Raw genomic sequence first — 27,603 nt, 5'->3', positions numbered from 1 at the left:
CCAGCAGGGTGGTAAGCGAGGAATCAGGAAGCCCAAAACAAACTAGCTGCCTTCTCGCAGTACATATAATTAGATAGCAGCACCAAAGAAAACAAATTGTTATGTTTGAAAATTGACCCACAGGATACAGAAGTAGGCGTAGTGCACTCCGCGCACTTTCGTTTTTAATCACCGTCCTACGGGTCGTCATACACCCAAAGCGATACTATTCCGGAGTTAGTGGTTTCAAGCATAGTTATTAATGATGCTTTCAATCATCTAAGGCACGGTGGGGAGGAAGTTAGAAGAACAATCTCAATATAAACTAATGTCATAGAGGGTATGCACCGTCATTCACTAGGTCAAACTTTACCTAAGTTATCAATCTCGCATTTTAAAAAACGTGCATTATAGCAAGCATATTTATCGCCAGCAAACAAGGACGGAAGGGAGACGACAACACAATGCACTAACTTCAACTTGATTTTCAGGAAATACACCTATATAACCCATGCACAGTGGCGCTACCTTATCCAAATCTTACCCATCCAAGAAAGCCATCTCCTTATCTAACAGGTCGATTGAAGGGGCACTAACACACGTGTTTCTATTCCACCAGATAGCTTGAGCTTCAATGATCTCTCGCACGTCTTTATCTTTGTGCTTCGCAAGAACCCGGCAGGATTCATACAGCGGCGCACAGCCGCATTCTCGACAGTGGGTTGACAGATGACCGTATTGCTTATTTTTCACAGTTTAGCAATGTTCCCGTAATCGGTCATGAAGAAATCTCCCTGTCTGTTCGATGTATTTTTTCCCACAGGGCAGCGGAAACTCATATACAACAGTCTCTACGCAACCCACTGGCGCTTTTCGATGATTCGCAGAGCATCCGGCAGCTGGCTTACGGTACGGGTCCGTCAATCGACACATTTTTGCCAGCTTTTCTGGTGCGGAAAAGCACTTTTGTGTCCACTTTTTAGCTGGCGCTAAATATGCTTTCAGTTTACCAACACGCCCAACAAATGGCAGAGCATTATAGGTTTGGCATTCTAAAAAAATACATCACGCAGGTAATTGCTCTGTGACACTTTTTTTAAGGCATTCGGAGCAATCGAAGAGGCGCAAGAAACACCATTTGTGCGTAATGCGCTACTGTGCATCTGCATTAAAATTGATGGAGAAATAAAAACAAAATGTCTAAAACAAGTCTCTCCCATTAACAGAAAAACTCGTGCATTTTGACACTTGCCTGGGCAGCCCAAAGTGCACACTCGCGTGGTGGTCTGACGGTGCTCCTTGAGGAGAAAGCCAGTTCACATCCACATGCCCGAGAGCTGAAACAAAAGTAAAGGACAAGTAAGTGACTTGGAATAACTATTTCACTTAGTGCAAGAACATTTGACATTCACCAGCACCCAAAAATAGCTGACATGTAAAACTGAAATACGGAAGCTAGCTGGGCGAGTCGGTTAAACTGCATCTTACACCACGAGCAAATCAACAAGCAAGAATTTTCAATTGCGAGTCAGCACTCATGTTGATGTCTTTTTTCATTGTCTCTGTTGGTTCGTTTGCATTGTAAGTAAAGATGTCGAGAAATGGCAGCAAAAATTTTGTGAATTTTTTTGCCTGCAGCCATTTTGCTCTCCTAGGCCAATGACATGAATGCGAGTGTTGACTGCACACTGCACATTTGAAGCCACATTTAACAAACTCGATATCTTCAGAAAAGCCCATTTGCTGCAACCATTTCTTTTTCATAGTTTTTTGGCTGCATCGCAAAGATGTAATCTTGAATCTAAAAATTAAATGCCACCTTATTTGCAATTAAACTAATTTTGCTTATCAGGCTGTATATACAGCAAGACTCGTGCACACAAACATAAACATTGATCATCAGCAAAACAAACTTCCTGCAGCCTTTTGATTGATAAATTATTTGAAGTGCCGAGTCTGAGATTTGCTCATATTTTGCGACTTGATGGATATATTGCATGCCTGGAGAAGCTATTCAAATTTGCTCCCAAAATGACTCAATTGATGAATTCAGGGAAAACTGGGGGAAGGCGGGAGATAGAAATTCAAAACGATGAGCAAAACGAGAGCAAAGTGAAAATGGGAGCCAACATTTCAACAACTGGACTTCTCTTTTTCAATGTGGCAAAGCATACGTTGCCTTGAAAAAGACAAGTCGAATTGTCAAAACGTTGGCTCCCGTTTTCACCTTGTTCTCGTTTTGCTCATCGTCTTGATTGATGAATGGGTTTTAATGGCGCAATAGCGAGTTCTCGCCAAGGAGTGTCAAACCCATGGTGGAATGAATTGTCAATGGTATATGATGCCAAGAAAGTAACATGCCGTAAAGAGGGATGAATTAGTCTATGTATAAATGAGTAAACTATATATGTAATATTGTATTTACATACCTGCCAATCTGAAGGTTAGGAAACTCATAAAACTATCGCTGTGAGGGGAGTGCAGCAGCACTTCTCTTTTTTTAAAGGGATTTACCTTTTGCGACAAGCTTACTCACGTTTTCATAGCTGCAAGTGAAATCCATGTCTTGGAGAGTAAAGGGTGATAACTTTACTGGGGCACAATTTACTTTTGTAACTATTTTGCTGTTGCCGACTTTGCCTGCTTCTGAAACTCCCTTAGTAGGCTTGCTCAAAGCAAGTACCACTCTGGTGCCCCTTGACCATCAGCAGACTTGTTTTCTCACACACAGATGAGTGAACTCGACTGGAGTTTCACTCATCTGTTTGCTGTTCATAGTGCTGAATATTATCTCACATACAGAACTGCTGTGAGAAATGGAGAGAATACCCAGCATAACCATCGAAATTCTGTGGAACCAGAGCGATCCGTCAACCCTTCGAACGCTTCCTAATTGCAACCACTGCATGTCGCACCTTGGCTCATTCAATACGTCGGCTGGAACCTGATATACTTGCAAGTTGGCAAACTCGACTTCAAGTGTTTCAATTGCTTTTTTTTTAATTGGCACTCTGCCAAGGTAGGATAGCAGGGAACGCCATAATAAAATGATGTACGCTGTTGAATGAAGCACTTTCCAGAGCTTGTACTTGAGCAACTTCAGACATCTTGAGATTGATGTCTTCTAGCAGGAATTTGCGGCAAATGTAATCGCATGCTGCCATTAAGTACAGACGTGCAGCAGAGAAGAACTCTCTCTCAATGCAGCTCAGTGTCTGAACCACAAAGTAGGTTGAGCTGCCAGTGACTATGTCTTCATCACCTTTCTGGTCCTCTGCAGCTCCATAGTCAACTTCCAGCAATGAATGACATGCCTTGACCACAGCTGGGCGCACAAATCTAGTCAGGAGGTCCTCGAAAAGGCGGCGGGAAAAGGTGAAAAGAAGCCTGTGCCTGAAGAAGGCAGTTTGCCTTCTCAAAGAGCAGTATAACATTTTGGAGAAAAAGACAGCATGCCCTGTTTAGCTCCGAAGACAAAAGAACAGGTGTTCTTCATGGGTCACGTGGGTGGCTTCCCCAGAATCCTTGGCATGAAGTTCCAGTCTTTTTGCTTAAGGTCAAAATGAGCTCCTTTCCTCTTTATCAAGAGTTCATCGCTGTCGGTGCTTTTTTTCCCGGGGCCTGCTCCAGTCTTGTGAAGATGTATAGCAGACTTTGGGTTCAGTGCAGGGTTCTTAAGGGTTTGTGGGGAAGTCTTCGAAATTTGGTATGACTCCGAAAACAAGCTCCACTTGTTGCACTGCTTTGTTTCAGATAAAAAAAAGCCGAGTAGTGGTTTCCACTGGTCGAGCAGCCTCTTCAAAATCTGTCCCAACGGCAGCCAACGTGCCGGCAAATGCTTCAACATCTTTCTGACCTAGGTGTCATGCATTTTTTTAAACTCTTTAAGTCAATCTTTCCATTTAGAGCTTTCCTCTAGGTAAAAAAAGATGTCAACCAAAGCCTCATCAACCTTTACAGGAAGACATGAAGCCCCTTTTTGGTCGGCCAAGCTGATGAGGTGGCACGGGCAACTAGCCCCTATCAAACCTGGTTGAGCCTCTCAATACAGTAGAAACTGTTTTTCTTGCCGATCATGACATTGGCACTGTCCGAACACATAGACAGCAGGTTTCCAACAGGCAAATTCAGAGACTTCATCTCATTCAGAACTAAAATTGCAATCTTGTGAGCCGCCGCTTCCCCTTGGATTGTCCTGAGGCGAAGAAGGCAGCTTTTGACTACTCGTTTCTTTAACGAAATATGCCGCAACAGTAGGGTAAAGCTGTGTATCCCTATTGTTACTTCCATCCACAACGACAAAAAATACTTGCTATTTTAGGGCGTCTAGCAAAGGAGTGTCCGCATTTCCCGAACAATTGATGTCGTCTTTGTTGTCGCACTGCGTCTGACACAGCAACTAGTCATACAAAAGGAGAGGCCAACACTGCAGTGACTCGAGCTGATTGAAGTACAAACCCGCGCGCCCACGCAAACAAAGGGAACAGCATGGCAACAGGTTTGTGGAGGCGCTATCAGCACTATCACGCTTTGGATATGGATTCGTGACCCGCCTAGATGACAGAAGTCCCTACAACCCTGCAGTTGATGATGATGGTAACATACATACATACATACATACATACATACATACATACATACATACATACATATTGCCCTCTCATGGCGGCGCAAGGTACCAGGGTGTAGTTTCAGTACACCTTCATGTTTTTCTTTTTTATCAGAAATGTTTCCCGTAAAATTTCAAACAAGCTTCAAAAATCTTAAGAGTGCTCTAAATTTGTACATTTTATGGAAAATTTGGAAGGGTTGACAGGTATGTATTTACTAGTAACAACTGAGGCGTGCCATACAATATAAGTTCAGTAGTTATCGCAAGATAAAAATGTCAGAATATGCAAGTAGCACTAATGCCTCGCCCGGGCCCTCGACCGCAAGAACCAGAAAGGCTGTGCTACAACTACTATTACAGCAGCAACCACTGATAAGAGGCTGTGCTATGGATCACTTGGGTGTATAACATATAGTACAGAAACATTGTTAAAAATACTAAGACTAATTTATTGTTAAAGAGCAGGTCACTGTCTAAGAACATTGTTGGATGAAGTGGGACTTGTTCACAATATAGTAAATAAAAGTGTTTTTTTTCTGCGAGTGTCTAGTGGACAACATTCGAGAAACATGTGGAGGACAGTTAAACATCAACAGGTACACATGTGTACCATGTGTGGCCGATTCTAAGACTACAAAAGATAGCCTCCATTAGTCATATTTCTGCTGTAGGCTGCCAATTTCCTAGCTTGGCCTTAATTTATTTGCAATACCTCAAATACCCCTGTTGGAGGTGTTTTACATGAGGGGTGGGTGAGCATACAAATTATCAGAAACACAATACCACTGTAGTAAGCACTGAAATGAGTTAGGAGAGAAACAGCAACGAAGAAAAACATAACTGCAACATTTTTCCCATCCACAGGCCAAGAAATAGGAAAATGCAAAAGAAAAACAAGAAAACTTATCGAATATGACAATCGACAAGTGTTGAACGTAATGTGTACAGAAAGTAACACTAACATTTTTCTAGATATGGGAAACGGTAAGTAAAAAAAGGCAGACATTTCGATAAACATATTAAGATGTCGACAAAAACGTGTTTAAAAAGAATAGTACAGATAATACAAGCAGATGACGCAGTAAGGCAAGTGATTCAATGGCAGACCTAAAACGCGCAGCATCATCATGAATAATGACGCTGACTGGAAGATTATTCCAATCGATGACTGTTTGAGAAAAGAATGAATGAAGATGAGCAGTTGTCCGAGCACGTGGCAGAGGAACTGCTTCATAGTGGCTGATGCGGCTTGAATGACGGTATGCTGGTTTGATAAGGGTGTTGTCGAGAGGGAGCGTATGGTGGAGCTTATGATAAAGGCAAAATCTGAATGTTTTGCGGTGCCTATATAGTTTGGGAAGATTAGGCTTTGATTTTAATGAGTGACATTTGTATGATATGAGTAGTCAGAAGAGATGAATATGGCTGCCCAATTTTTTACCAACTCAAGTGTTTTACTAAGGTTGTGTTTATGAGGGTCCCAGATTGCGCACGCATATACTAACTTAGGTCTTACAAGAGATTGATAGGCTAATAACTTAACGGAGGGCAGGGAAAGTGTGATATGTCGTAGATAGCCAAGGATGCAGTTAGCTTTGTTTGTGATGTGTGTGACGTGTGATGACCACATGAGGTCAAGGTAATGTTAAGTCCTACATATTTGAGGGAATTCACTGAAGAAATGACCTCACCACTAAGAATGTACGTATTAGTTAGATATTCTTCTAGTCTATGAAAATAAATTGTGGATGTTTTCAGAATATTAAGGACCATGAGCCACGTATGACACCAGATTTCAACGTTAATTACGTGGAGTTCAGTGCTTCGCTGTCCGATGTACATTGCCAATAACCCCTCAGTTTCTACCGTAGGTAACGCTTCAAATCTGCAGCGGAGTTAGCTACAGAAGAGGTGCCAGCTTTCATTGTAATAGAAGTGGCAATATTGTCGACAAGAACATTACCCTCGCTGAGTCTATGCCCAGGCACCCAGTATATCGTGACTTGTTAAGATGCTTAAACACAACAGATCAGTGAATTAGGTTGGTAATTACAGGGTTTTATAATCTTCCGGCAACATTACAGCTTTAACAACACTTAAGAGTCACTACATATTAGAGCCTTTTGGAGTTTCAGTCTACGTGTTTCATTGCCGACAGTACTGTATAGGCCTCTGCAGTAAACATGCTTCTTGGGGGTAGAGCACATCTGATTCCGAGAAGGAGAAACCAAGTGCCGCATAAGACACCCCAGCATGTGACTGATGCATCCGTGTAAAATTCAGGCAACAGTACTTCCAAGTTTATTTCTAGAAAGTGCATTTGAATGTGTGCATCTGGCACATGTTTTGCGACTTCGATGAAGGATGTGTCAACCTCTACTACCAGCCATGGTGTTAGAAACTTTGCAGGAGTCATTAGACAATGTTCAAGTAGTGAGTACCCATTTCTTCACCAACCTTTCTCACATATAGTGCGAAGGGCTGCTTTGCTGTAGGTCTGTTATGAAAAGCTGTGGAAGATGTGGTATCGTTTATGGCGAAATAGGAAGGACGCACGGTTTGAAATTATCTTCAGGAAATATGTCATGCTGTCGTATGATCTCTGAAGATGAAGCAATCACATGTTTGCTTCTACATCTCAGCAGCCTTCGACTTGCAGATGACATTGTTCTGTTCAGCAATACTGGAGACGAGTTACAACAAATGATTCAGGACCTTAAGAGAGAGTGTACGAGTGGGGTTGAAGAATATTATGCAGAAGACAAAGATAACCATGAATAGCTAGGCTAGGAAACAATTGAAGAATGCCAGTCAGCCTCTAGAGTCTGTGAAGGAGTATGTTTACCTAGGACAATTACTTACAGGGAACCCCGATCTTGAGAAGGAAATTCACAGAAGAATAAAGATGGGTTCCAGCGCATACGGCAGACATTGTCAGCTTCTGACTGGAAGCTCAACATTATCATTGAAAAGGAAGGTGTAGAGTCAGTGCATTTTACCAGTGCTGACATATGGAGCAGAGACATAGGTATCTTCCTACTTGTGTAGAATTAAGGTGGCCATGGAATCTGTATATATTTTCCAAGGTATTTATGTAAGCAGCCTGTACTGCTTGATTACGTAATGCCTGTATGGCTGCCGGTATCTCTACTGAATCAAATACCTTTTCGTAATCTATGAAAGCCATACAGAGAGGTTTATTGTACTCTGCGGATTTCTCGATTACCTGATTAATGACATGGATGTGATCCATCGTAGAGTATCCCTTCCTGAAGTCAGCCTGCTCCCTTGATTGACCAAAGTCCAGTGTTGTCCTTATTCTATTTGAGATTATTTTGGTAAATATTTTGTGTAATACTGGGAGCAAGCTAATGGGCCTATAGTTTTTCAATTCTTTAACATCTCCCTTTTTGTGGATTAGTATAATGGTAGCATTCCAGTTTTCTTGGACCCTTGCATTCGATAAGACACTTCGTATAGAGAGCTGCCAGTTTTCCAAGCATTAAGTCTCCTCTATCTTTGATTAAATCTACTGTTATTTCATCTTCTCCTGCCGATTTCCCCCTTTTCATGTCTTGCAAGGCCCTTCTCACCTCATCGCTAGTTATAGGAGGAGTCTCTGCAGCCTGTTCATTACTGCTTTGAATGGAGGTATCGTGGCTCCTCTGGGTACTGTACAGATCAGTATAGAATTCTTCCGCTGTTCTTGCTATCCTTTCGAGATTGCTGATGATATTACCCTGCTTGTCTTTCAGTGCATACATCTTTGTTTGTCCTATGCCAAGTTTCCTTCTCACCGATCTCAGGCTGCGCCCATTTCTTATGGCTTCTTCAGTCTTTCTCACATTATTGTTTCGTATATCACTTATTTTTTGCCTTGATCAGTTTTTACAGTGCCGCAAATCCTACCTTATCTCTCGAGTTGGACACTCATTCTTTGTCGTTTCTGTACTAGGTCCTCTGTTACTTAGGAGAGCTTACCTACTGGTTGCTTTGCCTCCCACTTCAATTGCTGCCTCTGAAACCAGTCTAGTTACGGTTTCATTCATTACCTTTATGTCATGTTGATCTCTGTTTTAAGGCTGCATATTTGTTGGCAAGTACCAGCCTGAATTTGTCTGCTTTTACCCTTACTGCTTCTAGGTTGACCTGTTTCTACTAGACCAATTTTATTCTCTCTTCAAATTGAGGTGAATCCTAGCCGTCACTAATCTATGATCACTGCACTTTACCCTACATATTACTTCTAGATCCTGCACTATACTGGCATCAGCAGAGAGTATGAAATCAATTTCATTTCTTGTTTCACGATTAGGGCCTTTCCAAGTCCATTTTCGGCTGCTACGCTTCCTGAAAAAGGCAGTCATTATTCTAAGCTTATTTCTTTTTGCAAATTCTATCAACATCTCTCCGCTTGCATTCCTACAATCGATGCCATAGTTGCCAATGGCTTGTTCCCCAGCCTGCTTTTTCCCCATAAAGTTGCCCATTACTATTGTATACTGAAAGTTTGAAAGTTCATTTAACATAATGAACGTATACAATTGCAAACTATAAACTTTCGGGACCCAACAAATTTGTTAAAGGGTCCTTATCGATTGTTATTAGGAAAAAAAACGCTTCTATGGCAGCTGTTCTTTTTATGCTGCAAAATCGCATAACACTGAAATATCTGAATAAGTAAAACAAGAAAATACAGTAGTAGGGAACATTTCACAAATGAGATACATTTTTCTAACAATTTTCGTTGTTACGTCATCGAAAACATCAGCACAGAAAAAAAAAAGGTGAAGGCATGTGCAAGCATGCGCAGTGTTACGCATTGTTAATAAGTGAGAGTTTTAATTGTTTAAGAAATGTGTGCAATGTTCTTAGAGTGCTTAGGTCTCTATCAAGCTTATTCCAAACTGAGGTACCCGTGAACTGTAGTGTAGAGCGACCGTAATCCGTAAGTACCTTAGGTACTTTGTATGCACTTTTCTCATTCCGAATTAAGCTTCATAAAACTGGTCTACTTCATTATCACTGACTGGATGTTGGAGCGTAGCGGGCAATTTGTCAATGTTGCCCGCTATGCCCTCATGGATTAGGAATCCTAACCCATATTGCTTATCTGGGAACCCTATATAGAAGAGGGCATGGCCGTTAGTCAGCACTGCATAGGCTTCGCCTGTTCTCGTCTCACTAAGGCCAATGATATCCAAAACAATGTCTGATACTTCCTCAAAGAGTCCTGCTAAACTGGCCTCACTAAATAGAGTTCGGGCGTTAAAGGTTGACAGGGTCACTTTCCATTGGCGGCCTGTCCGGACCCAAAGTTTCTTAGCACCGTCTGCTGCATTACAGGTCGGACCGCCGCCTTGGTAAGCTGCTCCGCAGCTGCTGAGGACTGAGGGCCATGGTTTAGTTGTTGGAGTCATTTGGGATGATGATGATAATATGTGGGGTTTTATAGCGCAAGGGCCACTCATGGCCAAAGAGCGCCAAGCAATGTTTTAATGGAGTCAGTGATGCAAATAATCATCAATGGCGTCGTGGTTGACTATAACAATGGAACCTGGCTGTATAGGGGCCTAAAAACAATCGTAAAATAAATATATATCTATTAAAATTGTCACAATGACTTTTCAGATGTACTATGAATTTAAAAGATAAGTTCTGATGGAAGGAGGGAATAAAATATGTAAATGTCAATAGCACTATTGCCTCAAGAGGCCCTTAAATGCAAGTGCCTGTAGGCACGTGCTCTACAAAATGCTACTATCGCAGCAGCAGCGTCTGGTAAGATGCTGTGCTACGAATCTCTTCGGCCTATAACTTGCAATGAATTAACATCTTGCACAAAGTTAAAAACTGACTTTCTCTGAAAAAAAAATGGGTCAGCACCAAGCAACATTGCAGGATGAAAAGGAATGTTCTGTCGGTAGGCTAGAGGGAAGTGTTTTTTCCTTTCAGTTTCCATTTCTCTACACTCAAACAAGACATGGAGGACGGTTAGCGTCTCGCCACATCTACAGCATATGGGAGGTTCGCTACCGGTCAAGAGAGAAGAGTGCGTGCCATACGTATGACCTATCCGAAGGCGGCAGAAAATGACCTTGATTCGCCTTATTTTCGTTATCGGTGGCAAATTTCCTAATTGTGGCTCGATCAAATGGAGTTTATCCGAGGTTTCTGTGTCCCACTTGTGTTGCCAATGCCTTCGAAGTTTTTTGCGCAGAAATGGCTTTAAGTCTGAGGCAGGGATACCTACGGAACAGCTGCCAGCTTTCATTGCAATGGATGTGGCAATTTCATCTGCAAGCATGTTGCCCTTAATGCCTCTGTGCCCAGGTACCCAACATACTATGACATGTTGATTAGATGTATATGCTGTACACAGGAGCGAATATAGCTCATTGAGTACAGGATTGTTGCGTTTCTGGAGTGACATTAGGGATATTACGACACTAAGGGAGTCTGTGAATATAGTGGTCTTTTGCAATTTCATTTTCTTGATATGTTTAACAGCTGTCAGGACAGCATATGCCTCAGCAGTGAATATGCTTGTTTCTGGGTGCAGGGCGTTAGTCTGAAAATGATGGGCCAACGGCTGCATACAAAACTCCGGCTTGCGACTTTGAGGCATCTGTGTAAAATTCCTGGCAAGAGTACTTCGACTGACGTTCAAGAAAGTGCATTTCAATGTGTACCTGGGGAGCGTTCTTCGTTATTTCAACGAACGAAGTATCACACTCAATGAGCTGCCATTGCCACGGCGGACATAGCATGACAGGAGCCATAAGGGGATTTTCAAAAAGTGGAACATCCATTTCTTGACCGAGTTTCCGTACACGCAGTGAGAAGGGTTCTCTAACTGCCGGTCGATTATAAATAAAGTTGCAGATGTCATGTTGTACAATTGGGTAAGAAGGATGTTCACGGTTTCCATTTACCTTTAGAAAATACACAAAACTTGAGTACAACCTAACGTAAAGACTCTCCACAGGTCTTGTCCTGAAAGCACCGGTCGCCAGGCACCGGCGCCGGTCGCCAGATACCTTGGTGATGGACAGGATCCAGCATCTTCAATGCACTAGGGCTAGCCGAATGATAAACTATTGCCCCATAATCTAAGCGTGTTCGAATGAGGCTCTTGTAAAGGTTCATGATGCATTTCTTATCACTACCCCACGTTGTGCGTGACAAAATTTTGAGAATGTTCATGGTTTTTAAGCATTTGTTTCTGAGGTACTTCAGGCGTGAAATAAAGGTTAATTTCGTGTCTAAAATAATGCCTAAAAATCTGTGTTCTGTGCTCACAGGTATGTGCTGTCCCTGAAGTTCAACTTCAGGATTTGCTATGAGACCTCTTTTTTGAGTGAAAAGAAGACAGGTACTCTTGCTGACATTGAGCGTAAAACCATTTTCATCAGCCCACTTAGACACCTTGTTTAAACAAAGCTGTACTTGTTATTCATATTTAAAACAGCGCCAAAAAGCATGGACAAAGGAGGACACAGGACGAGCGCTCGTCCTGTGTCCTCCCTTGTCCGTGTTTTTTGGCGCTGTTTTACATATGGATGATCCGTACCAACTAGCTCGCAGATAGCGAGATTACATGACTTAAATCCAATTTGAACGTTATCAACATATGCTGAATAAGATATACTACGCAGTATTGATGAGCGCAAGGAATTCATTTTTATGATAAAAAGTGTGCAGCTAAGCATGCCACCCTGCGGTACCCCAGTTTCCTGTAGAAATGGTCTCGAGAGAACATTACCAATTCTGACACGGAATGTGCGATTTGATAAATAGTTTGTGATTACGCTAAGCATTTTTCCGTGGATGCCTAATTCTGATATGTCACGTAGAATTCCATACCGCCACGTGGTGTCGTAAGCCTTTTCCATGTCTAAGAATACAGAAAGAAAGAACTGTTTGTGTAGGAAAGCGTCGCGAATATATGCTTCTATGCGAACGAGGTGGTCTGCAGACGATCGGCCTTCTCTAAAACCACACTGATATGGGTCAAGGAGCTTGTTTGATTCAAGGAAGCGTAAGAGCCTGCAATTAATCATTCTTTCAAAGAGTTTACATAGACAACTTGTGAGTGCTATGGGCCGGTAGCTTGCCACAGAGGACGGATCTTTACCTTGTTTCAAAACAGGGACTACTATTGCCTCTTTCTATGCCAATGGAATGTCTCCTGTTTCCCAGATAGTGTTGAAAATAGACAATAGAGCAATCTACGTGTCAGGGTGAAGATGTTTTATCATTATGTACATGACTCTGTCGGCTCCTGGTGCCTATTTCGTGCAGCCGTTCAAGGAAGCTCTGAACTCAGCAATGCTAAAAGAATGATTGTATGGTTCACTTCCACTAGCTTTACGGCTCAGTGCCTTACTTTCAGCTATCTGTTTATGTTGCTGGAATGACTGTGAGTAGTTCGCAGAGCTAGAAACTCGCTCGAAGTGTTCTCCCAGAGTGTTCGCCTGGTCTTGAAGGCTGTGGCCTTCATCATCAATTAAAGGCATGTTGTAGGTTTGTCGAGTAATGAATTTTCTTAGCCTGTTTCAGACTTTTGCTTCTTGTGTATAGGAATTTATGCTTGTGACGTATTTTTCCCAACTTTCTCTTTTAGCAATACGACGTGTTCGCCTGCCTTTGGATTTCACGTGCTTAAAGTTGATTAAGTTTTCTGCTGTTGGAGATCGACGTAGTAAACGCCAAGCTTTGTTTTGCTCCTTACGCGCATTCTTGCATTGCTCATTCCACCATGGCACGCGCCTCTTTTTTGTAGTCCCCTTCGTTTGTGGAATGCGCTTTATTGCAGCTTCAATTATAAAAGTGGTAAAATAAGCAATAGCATCATTCAAACTAAAATCTTTAAAAGCATTTCGCTGCAGCTGGGTGATTTCCTCAAATTTCTTCCAATCTGCGGATGCAACTTTCCATTGAGGGGGGGTGTGGTAGGAATTCATTTTGTTCAAAAGTTTTGAGGCAGATGGGAAAGTGATCGCTCCCACATGGGTTTTTGACTACCTCCCATTCTAGGCATGGTACAAGTGTAGCTGAGCAGATAGCTAAATCTATCGAAGAGTAAGTGCCATGTGCTGTGCTATAGAATGTCTGCTTCTTTTGATTTAATATGCATGCACCTGAAGAAACAAGAAAGTTTTCTATTAAGCAGCCTTTGACATCACATCAGGAGTCTCCCCAGAGAGTATGGTGCGCGTTGAAATCCCCAACGAATACATAGGGCTTAGGCAGCTCATCGATTAGACTAAGAAATTCTGTTCTTTGGAGTCGATAGTGGGGTGATATGTACACAGAAGGACTAATGAGTTTACCAAACAATAAGGCTCGAACCGCAACTGACTCAAGAGGCGTTCGGAGTTCCAAGGCCTGACATGCTACACGCTTATCAACTATAATCGCAACACCACCGGACGAAGCGAAGAAGCGAAAGCATCGTCACGGTCTTTGCGAAAAATGTTATTGTGGTAGAAAGCCTCTCTATGTTAAGTTTTAAATGGGTCTCTTGTACACACAGCACCTTTGGATTATATTTACGGAAGAGTTCCTTGACATCACCGAGGTTATGTAGGAGACCCCTGACGTTCCATTGTAATATTTGTGTCTCCATAGTTAATAGTGTGCGTGTCTGTGTACTGTGTGTTTAGAGAGGAAAATTAATTTAGATTACAGGGCCTTCCTAGGCCCCGTAATGAGGAGTTCATCTTTCTTGCTGCAGTCCTCAGACTGGCGGCGGTCCTTGGGCGCTTGCTGCGCCGTCTGGCTTGAAGTAGTGTCCACTGCCTCTTGAGAGGCACTGGACATCCGCTATTGTGAGCGGCGCGTTTGTCGTGAAGGCATCACCTGAGCAGATGAGACCTTCATGCCTACCAACCCTGAGGTCGATGGGCACTCTTTCTCTGACGGCGAGGCAGCGCTGGTGGCACAACCTCAGCCGCACTCTTTGTGGGCCGGGCAGATGTCGGAGTCTGCTGTGGCGTTGCCCCCTTACGCGCCGCACCAACATAGCCTGCGGTATGAATGAATGAAACGCGTTTCAGCGCTTCTTGAAACGATATATTCTCTTTAACTTTCAGTGTAATAATATCCTTTTCTTTTTTCCACGTCGGACATGATCGGGAATATGTGGCGTGATCACCATCGCAGTTCACACAGTGGAGTGCGCCAGTGCAGTTGTCGGAAGCGTGTTCTTGACCACATTTTGCGCAAGTGAGACGGCCTCAGCAGCTTTGTGAGCCATGGCCAAATCTTTGACATTTGAAACATCTACGTGGATTTGGAATGTATGGTCTTACTCGTGTTTTTGTGTATCCTGTATCGAGAGATTCTGACAGAACAATTGTAGCAAACGTGAGAACGAGATGTTATGTAGGAATTTCTTTGTTGTCACGCTTGATCGTTGTTCTTTGTACTTTGACAACTTCTCGTTCCTTCCATCCTTCGAGTAGTTCTTCACTCAGGTTCAAAAGATCGGCGTCTGATACCACACCTCTGGATGTGTTCATAGAGCGATGTGGCGTTACTGTAACTTACACATCACCAAAAGCCACAATATTTGAAATCTTTTCATGTTGGAGCTGGTCACATACTTCAAGCAGCAGGTCGCTGCTAGCCATTATAGTGATTTTGTATCCAGGACCTAAAACGTCGGTGAGAACTTTCGCAACGGTGAATGGTGAAAGGGTTCTTACTGTCTTATCAGGGCACTATGTACGACGTGGTAGCGCGGGAACGATTCCTTGCATTGGGCAAAAAATTGAAAAGTTTCTTCAGTGTGCCCTCTTTTCGAAAGAGGGCGATCAGGAAATTGGGGAAAGGTGCTTAAAGCCATCAATAACTTAGAACATTTCGGCAGCTATGCCAGCCACCCACCACTGAGCTCAACAAGGGGGCGCTGCGAGACCCGAAGGAAACGTAGACGCCAGCTGTACATAGCTACTATAACCCAATATAATAGATCCAAGGTTGGATAACTACACCAGGTTAACCGTTGCTGCCTGGAGAATTGGAAGTAAACGAAGTGAGAAGAAGACAGGACAGGTGGTAAGTGAGAGAGAAAGACGAAGGTTTAAGAGAGAGAGAGAGACAGGAAAAGGCAACTACCGATTTCCCCCGGGTGGGTCAGTCCGGAGGTGCCGTCTACGTGAAGCTGAGACCAAAGAGGTGTGTTGCCTCTGCCGAGGGGCCGTGAAGGTCAAACGCCCAGCATCAGCTCAACCCCCAGGATCCCCTTTTCCCCGGACATGGCTTAGCCGCGCACGGTTAGACGCGGGAGGGGCTAACCCTCGTGTGCTCGGGTACATGGTGTTGCAACACACCAAACGCCTGCTGACGCAGACGTCCCTGCAGGGGGAGTCATTTGGGAGGGTGTGGCCGTATACTGCACCGGGGAGGCCAATTCCTCTTTTGGTGAGGGAGTCTCTGTTGAAGCTTAGTGGGCCTTCCTAATTTGGTTGCACCTGGATTAGTATAGCCTCATTGGCTCTCGGCATCTTTTGCCGGTGTGAGGCGTCACTCCAAGCCTGCGGATGTAGTGTTTAGTGTAACACTTGGCATAGTTACTTGCCTTCTAAGAAAATATGGAAATTTGCCTGCGCTTATGGGTATGCGAGCTGCTACCTAGACAGCGCAAGCATAAACTTGTGTCGCCACCTGTCGTCATCTGCAGAAATCAGCGTTTCAGGGAGGGCAGTCGCCTATTCCAGTAGCGGGCACCACGCAGCAGCCCTCCCTGAAATGCTGCTTTCTGCAAATGACAGCAGGTGGCAACAAGTCTGCACCAGGGCTGGCTTTTGAGACACCATTTTTCCCCTAGACGAAAACAGTTTCTTTTTGTCTTAAAAAACAGGCGACTAATCATGCCAAGTGTTATACTACAGGAAGCCGACGCAAAAAATGTGATCGTTATCCAAAATTTGAGCAACCCTGCAGCGGTCAGCACAAAATCTTTTTTTGAACACACACAGCCAAATATTCAGGACCCTGTACAGTATGCAAAATGCAACGAGAAGGCAAAATAGTCGGATGAGAGCGCTCTGTCCCATCTTGAGCACAAATATCTATTACTCCAGTATTAAGGAGGGCACTTGTAAGCCTCACAAAACGGTCATTTAGGCCGAGTACTCCGAACGACTTGGGTTGCAGAACAGCCCCCAGAGCCTCCGCTAGTGGTAACAAAAATATGCAAATGAACGAATGAGAATTTACTTTGTGGGACCGAGCACTGATAATTATGGTGAGACAGAAAGTAGAAGCTACCTGTCTTTCCACACTTGGAGAAGGTTCCGAGCCTCAAGGCGACGCTCTGTAAAGGCAGGGATCGTCGCTTTCTGACACACATGTTCATTGCTGATCGAGAAGGCTCGAGCAATGCCTCCTTTACTAGATGCCTGCCGCGTCGCTAGTTTTCTCATTGGAGCAGAGGTTCCTGTAGTTCGGGGTAGTCGCGGAGAAACTGCGCTCGCTGCCAATCCTACTTTCTGTTGCGAAGGAAGTGACAATTACCAGACTGGCGCACGCTCGACCAATGGCTCGACAAAAGACCGCGGATCCTGCCTCCGGGATCGCAATAGACGCCACTAAAATCTCGAAGTTTGGAGCAGCCACCGCAACTAGCACTCGCAGCCGACCCGGGTGGAGAAGAGGAAAGAGGCCGGAACCAACTCAGCTCACGCGGCAGGCATCTAGTAAAGGATGCATTGGCTCGAGCCACTGTGATAACAATATTAAGAGTCTTGATCAGTGCGCTATGTCTGCTGGAGAATGAATGAATGTTTGATTTTTAATGGCGCAAGGGCCAAGTAAGCCCAAAGAGCGCCATGTCCATGGTAATGAGTTCGCAGTATACTTAATGAGTTCTGTGAAATTGGAGTGATGTGGCTGTAAATGGGCCTTAAAAAATAGTCGCTCTAAAGTAAAATCTGTATAAGATTAAGGCGATGGCATATGCTGTGCGCTATGAACATTAAGATGCATTTAAAGAGAATGATACGATGTGTAAAAATATATCAGTGTATAAGATTGACTAGAGCACTACTGCCTCCTTAGAGCCCTTGAAACACAAGGGTCGGGAGGCATGTGTTACGCAACACAATTATCGCAGCGGCACCCTCTAGAACGAGGATGCTCTACGAGTTTAATGGGCTTAAGACATGGCATCATCATCATCACCATCATCAGCCTGGTTACGCCCACTGCAGGGCAAAGGGCTCTCCCATACTGCTCCAACCACCCCGGTCATGTACTAATTGTGGCCACGTTGTCCCTGCAAACTTCTTAATCTCATCTGTCCACCTAACTTACTGCCGTCCTCTGCTACACTTCCTTTCCCTTGGAATCCATTCTGCAACTCTTAATGACCATCGGTTATTTTCCCTCCTCATTACGTGTCCTGCCCATGCCCATTTCTTTTTCTTGATTTCAAATAAGATATCATTAACTCGCGTTTGTTCCCTCACCCAATCTGCTCTTTTCTTATCCCTTAACGTTACGCCTATCATTCTTCTTTCCATAGCTTGTTGCGTCGTCCTCAATTTAAGTAGAACCCTTTTCGTAAGCCTCCAGGTTTCTGCCCCATACGTGAGTACTGGTAAGACACAGCTGTTATAAACTTTTCTCTTGAGGGATAATGGCAACCTGCTGTTCATGATCTGAGAATGCCTGCCAAATGCACCCCAGCCCATTCTTATTCTTCTGATTATTTCAGTCTCATGATCCAGATCCGCATTCACTACCTGTCCTAAGTAGATGTATTCCCTTACCACTTCCAGTGCCTCACTACCTATCATAAACTGCTGTTCTCTTCCGAGACTGTTAAATATTACTTTAGTTTTCTGCAGATTAATCTTTAGACCCACCCTTCAGCTTTGCTTCTGCAGGTCAGTGAGCATGCATTGCAGTTGGTCCCCTGAGTTACTAAGCAAGGCAATATCATCAGCGCATCGCAAGTTACTTAGGTATTCTCCATTAACTCTTATCCCAAATTCTTCCCAATCCAGGTCACTGAATACCTCCTGTAAAGACACTGTGAACAGCATTGGAGAGATCGTCTCTCCCTGCCTGATGCCTTTCTTTATTGGGATTTTATTGCTTTCTTTATGGAGGGCTACGGTGGCTGTGGGGCCGCTATAGATACCTTTCAGTATTTTTACATACGGCTCGTCTACACCCTGATTCCGCAATGCCTCCATGACATGTAGAACATCATTTAAGAAATTGAAGACTGCCTTGATGTTAAAAAGCGGTTCTCTGCCAAATAACATAGCCGGGTGAAGAGGAATGTAGTGACGATATGCAAGAGGAAAATGTTTTTCTCTCCACTTCGGCTTTGCAGCACTCCAGGAGGACGTGGCGGGCGGTAAGCCTCTCCTCGTATCTACCACAGGTTGGAGGGTCATTTCCAGTAAGTAGAAGATTGTGGGTGCCTAATGTGTGGCCTATTCTGAGACGACAGAATAGGACATCTGTTCGGCGTGACTTTGTTAGAGAGGGCCAGAATCCTAACTGTGGCTTTATCACATGGAGCTTATTTGTTTCCACGTCCCATAGGCGTTGTCAGTGGTTCCGTAGTTTCCTCCGTAAGAAGGGCTTCAGATCTGTCATAGGGACTGCGGCGGTGAGATTAACAGAATGCGATACAACTGACGTGGCCATCTGGTCCGCCAGAACATTGCCTTCGATGCCCCTATGACCTGGCACCCAGCATATGATGACAGGCAAGTTTCCTATATACGCTTTACACAGAATGGACTAGAGTTCATTATTTACCGGATTTTTGTGGTTACAGAATGACATCAAGGCCTTCACAACACTAAGGGAGTCCGTATATATAACTGATTTCTGGAGTTTTGATTTCCTGATATGCTTCACAGCCGACAATAGTGCGCAGGCCTCAGCCGTAAAGATACTAGTTTCCGGATGCAGTACATTGGATTCCGAGAAGGATGGACAGATGGCTTCATAGGACACCCCGTCGTGTGACTTCGATGCATCTGTGTAGAACTCCGTGCAGGCGTGTTTGTACTGGAGTTCCCGGAAATGCATTTGGATTTCAATCTCTGGAGCGTGCTTTGTAACTTGAGTGAAAGGTGTGTCGTATTGTATCAGCTGCCACTCCCAAGGAGGTAGCAGCCTGGCTGGATGCATTAGGCGAAGCTCGAGGAGTAGGACATGCATTTCTTCACTAAGCACTTCACACATAGCGAGAAAGGCTGTCTTACGGAGGGTCGATTGTGAAAGAGTGTAGCATATGTCATATCGTTAACGGTATTAAAGCACGGATGTTAAGGATTAGAGTGGAGTTTCAGAAAATATGTTTGGCTGACGTATGTTCTCTGCAGATGAAGTGACCACTCATTCGATTCTACATATAAACTTTGAATGGGACTTGTTCTGAAAGTGCCCGTGGCTAAGCAGATAACAAGATGATGAACAGGGTCTAGCATCTATAGATAGCGCGCTCAAGGCGGCAGAATGATAGATCAGGGCACCATAATCTAATCGTGACCGATCAGGCTTTTAAAGATTCATTAAGCACTTCTTGTCACTACCCAACGTAGTCTGGGATAGAAGCTTTATTAGGTGCATTGTTTTCAGACATTTCTTTCAGATATTTAATGTGTGGAATGAAAGTAAGTCTATTGTCAAGTATAACACCTAGAAATTTGTGTTCTTTGCTTACAGGTACCTGCAGTCCACAGTTCTAAGCAAGGATCCAGAACCAGGCCTCTCTTTCTTATAAACAGAACACAAGAACTCTTGTGAGGATTGAGTTTAAAGCCATTTTTATCTGCCCACCCTAGCACCTTGTTCAAACCATGCTGTACCTGTCTCTGGTACACTGCGAGGTTACAGGAATTGAAACCCATTTGAATGTCGTCCAATACATGAAATGAAACCCATTTGAATGTCGTACAATATAGCCGGTGGTAAGGAAGCACGGAGTTTTGTCATCTTAACGATGAAGAGTGTGCAACTGAGCACGCCTCGCTGGGGTACACCAGTTTCTTGTGTAAAAGGACGTGACAGTACATTGCCGACTTTTACCCGGAAGGTACGAGTGGACAAATAGCTTTCTATTAGGTTTAGCATATTACAATGGATGCCCATTTCTGACAAGTATCTCAAGATTCCGTAGTGCCACGTTGTGTCGTATGCCTTCTCCATATTGAGGAATATGGATAGGAAAAACTGTTTGTGTACAAATGTGTCACGGATGTTGGCTTCAATACGTACAAGGTGATAAGTTGTGGAGCGCCCTTCCCTGAAGCCACACTGATAGGGATCAAGCATTCTTCTCAGTTCAAGGAAATGAATGAGTCGCCGATTAATCATTTTTTCAAATACCTTACAAAGGCAACTTGTGAGGGCTATCGGGTGGTAACTTGCCACTGAGGAAGGGTCTTTGCCTTTTTTCTCAACAGGGACGACAATGGCTGCTTTCCATGTGGTTGGAAGGTATCCTACAACCCAAATGGTGTTGAAAAGTGTGAGTAGTGTAATGTGGGTGTCAGTGCACATGCTTTTGATCATTTCATACATGATTCTGTCAGATCCCGGTGCAGAGCTTTTGCATGCACTCAAGGCAGCTCTCAACTCGGCAATGCTAAAAGGACGGTTGTATTGTTCATTCTGTCGACATTTTCTTACGAATAGCTTACATTCTTCTCTTTGTTTGTATTTGAGAAAGGATTGTGAATCATTTGTTGAGCTTGACACGCTCTCAAAATGCTCTCCAAGTGAGCCTGCCTGGTCTTGCAGGGTATCGCCTTGTGTGTTTACCAAAGGGAGGGAATATGTTTGCCGCCCTCTTATCCCATTTACATTATTCCAGACTTTGGCCTCATCTGCGTACGAGTTGATGCCCAATAAAAACTTCTGTCAACTCTCTCGTCTGGCCTGTCAGCGCGTTCTCCTGCCTTGAGACTTCACTTTCTTAAGGTTAATAAGATTCTCCGCAGTGGGAGAAGCGCATAGCAACCACCATGCTTTGTTCTGTTTTTTTACGAGCGATCCTACATTTGTCATTCCACCACGGGACACGCCGTTTGCATGCCAAGCAATTTATTTCTGATATACATTTAGATGCGGCATCTATTATAAAGGCTGTAAAATACTCCACAGCAGCATCAATTCCTAGCAAGGACATGTCATCCCATGAAATACTAGTAAGAGTTCGGAATTTCTCCCAGTCGGCTGTATCAATCTTCCACTTAGGAGCATGTGGTGGCTATTCCTTTTCTTTAGGTGTTCTTAGCAGTATGGGGAAGTGGTCGCTTCCATAAGGATTGTTGTTAACTTCCCATTCGAGTCCAGACAGTATTAATGGGGAAACTAGGCTAAGATGAATTGAAGAAAAGGTTCTGCTTCCAAGACAGTAATAAGTGGATTCCTTCTTATTCAGCAGACACGCACCGGCCGAAAAAAGGAATTGTTCAACGAGACAACCTCGTGCATCGATACAGGAGTCTCCCCACAGGCTGGTGTGTGCATTGAAATCACCCAGAACAACATAAGGTTCTGGCAATTGATCTATAAAGGATTCAAATTCATGTTTTGTTAATTTGTAACGTGGTGGTATGTAAAGAGAGCTAATGGTGATGAGTTTGCTTAGGAGAACAGCTCGAACCATCACTGCTTCAAGGGGCGTTTGTAGCAGTAAACAGTGACACGAAATGCTTTTATGAATAAAAATGGCAACATCACTGATGATACGACAGCATCATCGCGATCTTTTCAAAACGTTACATACGGTCAGAGAAAGTTTGTGTGTTGTGGTTTTAGGTGCGTTTCCTGTAGACACAGCACTTTTGGATTGTGTTCTTGGATAAGCTCTTGCACATCATCAGGATTCCTAAGAAGACCTCCAACGTTCCATTGAATTATTTGTGTATCCATATTGGAAGTAAATAGGTGCTGTATGTACAGAAACAGAAGTATTAATTACAGAGATTTCAGCAATTAGAGTACAGAGCTCTTTCGAGGCCCTGTAATCAGGGTTTTGCCCTTTCTGAAGCGTTTGAGGGAGCCTCGCCGCTCCTTAGGTGCTTGGTGCGCCTTGAGGATAGGTGTAGTGTGCATTGCCTCTTGTGAGGCACCGGACACGTGCTCTTGTGAGCGAGAAGTTACCCGAGAGAGTTCCACCTTGGAGGGCAAGACCCCTGTGCCCAATAACCCGGAGGTCGATGGGGCTCCCTGAGGGATTTGGCTGCACCGGCTGTTGCCAGTGCAGGAAGGGGCCGGGGAGGTTGGGGCAGCCTCGGCTGCGCCCACCTTCGGGGTCGATGGCCCCGTCTACATCCCAATGGCCCCGTCCCACATCCTCACAGGATGTGGGTCGAACAGCTGCCGGAGACCGTTGTGGCGCTGCCCCCTGACGTGCCACATCGGCAAAGGTTTTTTTGGGCAGGTAGCATACCCGCCTGTGTGCCTCCTTGAAACTTATATTTGCCTTTACTTTTATAGTTATCTATTATTATTATTGGCTTCAGAGTGAGTTCTTTGCTTTCTTTCACGCGCCTTGCCAATCTTGTCAAGCCTATGCTTTCACATGTTTTGCCTGCTTCATTTTTCAGTTTTGCAATTGCTTTGTACGTAATGTCGCATTTGGCGAAATTCTGTCGTGATGAACGTTCCTGAATACGAAAAATCTGCCCAAGAAGTGATCCATAAGAATTTCGCCAAATGAGACATTATGTACAAAGCAATTGCAAAACTAAAAATGAAGCAGGCAAAACATGTGAAAGCATGGGCTTGACAAGATTGGCAAGGCGCGTGAAAGAAAGCAAAGAACTCACTCTGAAGCCATTTTTCACGGTAAAAACCCACAAAGAGGGAATCCCTTTTAGGACGATTGTTGAAGACCGCGGAACCTGGCAAAGATGCATCGCAGACTACCTTCAGGCCTGCTTGAAGTCCTTACTTTTCAACTACCCCTTCTTGATCCGCAACTTTGACGAAGTTATTGCAACACTAAAGAGTAGCCCGCCGACGTCTTGTTTTTCAATAGACGTGAAGGACTTGTTCAACAGTGTCCCGAGGCCAGCGGTGGTACAAGCAGTAGAAGAAGCCATCGACACGTTGGGCGACACCAAATTTCAGGACGTGTGCAAGTGCAGTATTTCTAGTTTTGTGAACTTGTTAAAACTGTATCTACATGGTGCGTTTATCGAATATGGTGACAGTGTGTATGAGCAGAAGGATGGCATCGCTGTTGGTTCTTGTATAGCTCCCGTGCTTTCCGACTTATTTTTGAGTGTGAGAGACAGGAAACTTGCCACCTTGTTTGAAGAAACTAACATAACTACCTGCTTCAGATATGTTGACGATTATTTGGTGTGCATGAAAGAAGACCAAACCGATCCATTTAGTGCAGAAACTGTCATCAGCATGTTCAAAAAATCGCATGAAGGTTTAGAGTTCACGTACGAGACTCCTACCGAAGGTCATTTGCAGTACCTTGACATAAATATTAGGCTCAGAGGCTCCCACATCTGCTGGTGCTACAAAACTAGAGGAGAAAAAGAAATCCTGAGGTATGACTCATGCCATTCTAATATCATAAAAAGAGGCATCGCCAAGGCTTGCATCAGTCAAGCAATTGAAAAATCATGCCGCCATGCTGTGAGGGAGAGCATCGATTTGCAAGTAAGCCGCTTAAGAAACGGTGGGTACCCAAATAGCATGGTGGTGCAAATCTGTGAAAACTTGTTGCCCGAAATCAGAACCAACAGGAAAAGGCAGAAAACACAGGAAAAAGAAAATTTGATAAAACGCGTGGTGTCGCCTTACATTCATGGCTTGTCACATAGGATAAAAAAGACAGCCCAACGCCATGACTTTCAAGTTCTGTTCTCAGCCCCACAAAAACTAAAAGGCATGTGCAAGAGGGTGAACGCAAGATCCAAAGAGGCAAATCCTAGTGCTACGATCTGTCATACTAAGCACGTGAAAAAGTACGTGGAATGTGCAACTTCAGTTGTTTACCAAATCCCACTAGATTGCGAGAAAGTATACATCGGGCAAACTGGACGTTGTCTAAATGAGAGGTTACGGGAGCACAAATACACGTGCCAGCTTCTGACAGCACCCAGCAACTTGGCTGCACATTGCAAACAATGCAAATGCTCTCCGCTACTAGAAAGCACCACAAAAAAAAAAACAGAAGCGGAGCGAGAAATATGGGAGGCGCTTGCGATAGCTAAAGAAAAAGAAATGTGCGTAAGCACTCCGTCCATTGCGCTTATCAAAGCTGAGGTCAAGTTTGCCAGGGCGAACGGGTGCAAGTGAACGACGTATGCCTGACCCGAACTATGATCACATTTCGTGAACTTGTCATATCTTTTATACCCCCCCCCCCCTCCCCGCGCCATATCTCCTTGTATATAAGCGCTTTATTTAACAGTATTAGACAGTTGGTAGTTTGCGCTACGTCCGCCCACGTCCTGTCCTTCCTTAATATCGTCTGTGTAAAACTGAGCGCAATATAACCATGAACGTTCACCAACTAGCCCCCTTCATTGCTTTACTATATCACTTTAGCTTGACTTCGTACTTGCCTTTAGTGTCCCTTTAACATCGTGGGAGCTGCCGACAGAAAGGCGCAACGAAGCAGCACGTGACATCACGCGCACCTTTCATATGTTACGTAGCCAACATTTTACATGGCGGAAAAGCAAATCGAGGTACAGACTTCCACGGCATTGTCAGTCTGCGCAGGTTAAGCGCTGCTCACAACAAAGCGAACACATGTGACTACGGCACTTCGTTCAGAAACAAAATAACTCGAGAACGCTTGTGTACAGTGAAGTCACGGGATATATAGGCGTCTTACATGCGGTAGAAGTCAAGTGGCAACCAATGTCCAGTTCCAGGGCTCGAAGGGGTCCGCAAAAGTCATCTTGCACGCGCGAAGCGCACGCTGACACACATCCCTTACGTTCAACTCCCGCGCACTTTGTTACAGCAGCACACAGCTCAATGCAGCACCTTTGAACCACGATTTGAACATCGCCACCGAGGCTGCGTTGTCTCTGCGCATGCGTTAGCTGACAGAAGGTGAGAAAGAATAATTTTGCTTTACCGGATGTGGTGTCCCATTATTGTACATCCTTTTTTTTTTAACTATGCCTCCTTTACTAGATGCCTGCCGCGTCGCTAGTATTACCTGTTTTACTAATAAAAAATAGGTTCCCGTAGTTCAGAATAAATGCGGAGAGATGGCGCTCGCTGCCAACCCTACTTTCCAAAGAGTTTTTTACTATACTTCCTGGAGGAAAATCTGGCGCTGCTGCGCTCCGCTCGGGAGATGGCCGAAGTGGTGGTCACGCGAACTAGCGGCGCTGCAATCGCATCTTTTGTCACTTTTTGTTTCGTTTCTGATAGAAGTTGCTTCATTTCTGGTAGATTTCTGTTTTATATTTTGAGAAGTAGTTATTTCACAGTTCTTAATTTTGAGCCTCTTTGTGAAATATTGTGATATGTGAGCTATGTATTGTAAGTGCGTTTCTGGTAAGGAACTTGAAAACTTGACTTCTGCTTTCACTTCTGGTTTCATGTTGGTTGCGCTGCACCGTCAGTCGCTATCCTTCTCCGTTTTGTAGGTGTTGTGTGATGTGTCGCGATTTGCTCTCTTGAAAAGCTTCTTGAAGAAGCGTTTCCGCATCTCATGCCAGCAAGAAGTTCCCTATGCCGTGCTGTTTTGCCCCCGGCTGCACGAGCGGCCTTAGACACGATGCCGCTGGTCACCATTTTTTCGCACCGCCGCAAGACGCTGGAGAGTTTAAAAGTTGGGAGCGCATGCTACACCGAAAAGACAAACGCCTCACAAACAAATCAAAAGTGTGTGAACGCCACTTTGAGGACGACGACATTTTGAAATACTACAAGCATGTTGTGGGTAACAAAGAAATAATGATTCCTCGCGGGAAATGGATGCTTGCTCCCGGCGCACTTCCTCGGCTCTTTCCTGGGCTGCCTAAGCACATCTCAAAGCCAAAAAATGTGAAGCGAAAGCGACGTCCACCAAAAGAACGAGCGCAAGTGCCGGCAAGTACATCGGGCGAAGCTTAAGTGATAGCGCTTCAACTTCAAACCTGCTGTTGGGCTTGGAAGAAGGAACTTCAGAAATTTGCGCCACACACTCTGCGCTCAACGATCTCACGAACGTGACACTGCATATTGCGCTCTGGAAGTTCGACATTGTTGAGGACCACGCAACACAGAAGCGATGTGGAGTATTTTATATATGAGGCAACTGGTAGCCGGGCATCTGCGAGTAATGAAAACTGTTGTGCTTGAAGAGGATGGTACTTGCTGCATAAACGGCTACAGCAAAATTCACAAGAGGCTATTTCGAGCTGCGACTAGCATTGCAAGTGTGGAAAGAATCCTGAGAGAAGCAGACAGCTTGAACATATGTGCGGGCGTGAAAGCAGGCCAGCGTGACTCGGCGACATAAGATAATATGCATTACAAACAGTGCAATGTACTTACAAAGCAACTAGTCTGCGCGCGTTGTCTCCGTCTACAGAGGAAACTTCGACTGAGCATTAAGGCTCCGAGCGCAACACTCAAGCGATATCAGAAACTACGCGATGTGAAGAAGAGGCTGCTTAGGGCGGCTGCTGCGCATCAAAAGCAAAAGAAGGAAATTTTGGCTCTGAAGAAAAGGCTTTCTGAAATGCCCGATAACAGAATCGAGGAAGCATTGGCCGAACTTCCGCCTTTGCAGCGACTTGCATTTATGACATCGTTTAAACAGTTGAAAGCAAAGTCTCCGTGTGGCGCGTGGTACAATGCGGACTGGCTTCTGAATTGTTTAATGCTGAGGATAGCGAGCCCTCGAGCATATATAAGCTTCTGTCTGACATGAACATGCTGCCCTTGCCCTCCCTGAGCCGTCTGCGGCAAGTTGTTTTTTCATCCAATTTAATTTCTATTAATTCTTCGCTTCTTTATTTCATTTATTAAGCACAAGTAATATCCCCTATGTT

At 44.2% G+C, this 27,603-nt stretch overlaps 1 long non-coding RNA gene across 3 annotated transcripts in view; it reads right to left on the bottom strand.

Annotated features, from left to right (window-relative positions):
* The window catches only part of LOC135909553 (uncharacterized), a 139,724-nt gene extending 114,059 nt beyond the window's left edge, over window positions 1–25,665 (bottom strand). Inside the window, exons 1-2 of one of the 3 annotated variants that reach the window (XR_011507553.1) lie at window positions 25,443–25,665; window positions 1,232–1,316 (exon numbers count right to left, since the gene is read on the bottom strand). This is a non-coding gene — a long non-coding RNA (uncharacterized lncRNA). The remainder of the gene's footprint in view (window positions 1–1,231; window positions 1,317–25,442) is intronic. The other 2 variants (XR_011507552.1, XR_010566735.2) reach the window with 2 other exon arrangements.
* Window positions 25,666–27,603: the final 1,938 nt, after the last annotated feature.

The sequence above is a fragment of the Dermacentor albipictus genome, chromosome 7 (genome assembly GCF_038994185.2).
Source record: "Dermacentor albipictus isolate Rhodes 1998 colony chromosome 7, USDA_Dalb.pri_finalv2, whole genome shotgun sequence".
Classification (NCBI taxonomy): Eukaryota; Metazoa; Arthropoda; class Arachnida; order Ixodida; family Ixodidae; genus Dermacentor; species Dermacentor albipictus.
Note: the sequence above shows the minus strand (reverse complement) of the source record. Positions and strands in the feature narration are given on the sequence as shown.